The 2,025-nt window shown below is 42.8% G+C and overlaps 1 long non-coding RNA gene across 1 annotated transcript in view; it reads left to right on the forward strand.

The window, feature by feature from the left end:
- LOC104874011 overlaps positions 1-1,750 on the forward strand; it is a 14,807-nt gene extending 13,057 nt beyond the window's left edge. The window contains exons 4-5 of the long non-coding RNA XR_783626.1: positions 1,067-1,138; positions 1,715-1,750. This is a non-coding gene — a long non-coding RNA (uncharacterized LOC104874011). The remainder of the gene's footprint in view (positions 1-1,066; positions 1,139-1,714) is intronic.
- The last annotated feature ends 275 nt before the right edge of the window (positions 1,751-2,025 follow it).

The raw sequence follows: 2,025 nt of genomic DNA on the forward strand, positions 1-2,025 counted from the left end.
TTTTTTTTTTTTGGTACTGGGGATTGAACTTGGGTCCTTTTGCTTGCAAGGCAGGTGGTGGAACCACTGAGCTAAATCCCCAGCCCTAATGAATATTCTTATAGCTATATCTTTATGCATATTTATTCCTTCAAACATTTTCAGAGTAAATGTATGAAGGTAAAATGTTTGAGTTTTAAAGCAATAAAAAATTCCAAGAATGTGATCTTGAATCCCAAATTATCCTACAGAATTTTAGGAACTTTAGAAACTAGTGGAGAAGTTCAACTGAGTTGAAAGGCAAACAGGTTTTGTTGGGAGAGTGGTCACTCAGTGGTGCTGTGTTGGTGAGGGAGGAGATTAGGGCATAGCAGACTGGCTGGGGAGGTGGGGGGATCTGTTAATTATAAAGTTCCAGCACACAGGGGCAGAACAGTTTCCAAAGCCCTGCACATGGACTGCTCATGAGAATTTAGCAGGTTAGGGTAGTATGGCCTAGACCTCCCTGAGAAGAGGGAGATACAAAAAGACGGTTGCCACTGAGCCCAGGGCTACGGTAGTCCATTCTCATGCTGTAGAGTGTACCTTTCTCCCTACTTTTTCTTGGCCCAAACTCCCTCCTGTTTCTTTTCCTACCTTTAATAAATATAAAACCTCGCTACCATTTGCACTTGTTCCGACCAATTCTTTGTGCAGGACAGAAAGAACCTAGAGACCACCTCTAGGAGGAGACAGCAGCACCCCAGAACCCGGCAACATTGTCTGTGTCAAGACTTTGGCTCTCCTTCCCTGGGAGCTGGTCCTGCGTCGGGACTGAGCCACAGCTCGTGTATGTGATTGTCCTATAGAAGGAGCTTTTGGTTTCGAAAATACAGTTCATGTGCATAGACTTTGCTGCAACCACCCTAAGCAGGAAATCCTGAGACTCGCAGAGGCCTTTGCTGACGAGGCTGTCTCCATGGCCGGTGGACAAGCTCTTACTCTGAGTCCGAGGGCGTTGGTCATTCATATCCTCAGCTGTGATTATTATCTTCTGTTAGAGTTTCATTTGTTAAAAAGACTAATATACCTTTTCATTTGTCCTCAGGTCAGATTACAGGCTAACCTGATTGAGCTGCCTTTTATCCCTTATTTGGGTTGTTGCTAAGGAAATTGAGAGGTACAGTAGTCTCCCTATGCTTCTTTATCTTGTTTTAGAAACGACTCTCACAGTTGTAATTTCTATTTTAGCTATGATTTTTCCTCTTGATTTTTTCTTATGAACTTTTACTCCTTAGAATATCAACAGGCTTAGGACCTAAGGTCTTCTTTCTAAAAGTAGTGTTGAGGTATTATTTTAGGAGACCATAGCCTCATGTCCTGGCTGCTAATCAGCCAAGGGTGGCACGGGCTGGGCCGCCAGTCACTGTGTCAACAGAGGTGTGCAGGCTTTATGTGCTGTTCTGTCTTCCCCTTGCTGCCACCCCTGAGTGAGGTCACCTGAGACATGTACTGTTTATGTTCTTGGAGATAAGAAGCTCATGTCTTTTGTCCCAGGTTGTCTCTGGAACTGATCAATGAGATTATTTTGTAGAAACGGAGAAAGACCTTGGCTTCCCAATCTTTATCATCTAAGAAAATAAGAAAAATAATTCTATTAAAACAAATTTTTTCTGGATTGGTACTTAAATGTTTGTTGTTATGTAATTCAAGTTGTTATGTCAATTAAAACGATAGGCTGATTTCTGTTTTCCAGGGAAAAAAAATATACTGAAGCTGGGTGTGGTGGCCCATGCCTGTAATCCCAGCACCAAGGAGGCCAAAGAAGGAGACCTGTGAGTTCAAGGCCAGTATGGACTATGTAGCCAGACCCTGTCTGGAAGAAAAACCCACAAAATCTTCATTAGAAACATCAGTCAGTAGCTATGTTGTATTTAAACCCTCTATTGCTAGGGCAGGGGATTTGGCTCAGTGGTTCCACCGCCTGCCTCGAAAGCACAAAGGCCTGAGTTCGATCCCTGGTACAAAAAAAGCAAAAAAAAAAAAAAAACACTAATTAAAACCTCC

This window comes from Fukomys damarensis, unplaced genomic scaffold (assembly GCF_012274545.1).
Source record: "Fukomys damarensis isolate Sample0158 unplaced genomic scaffold, DMR_v1.0_HiC HiC_scaffold_19, whole genome shotgun sequence".
NCBI lineage: Eukaryota > Metazoa > Chordata > Mammalia > Rodentia > Bathyergidae > Fukomys > Fukomys damarensis.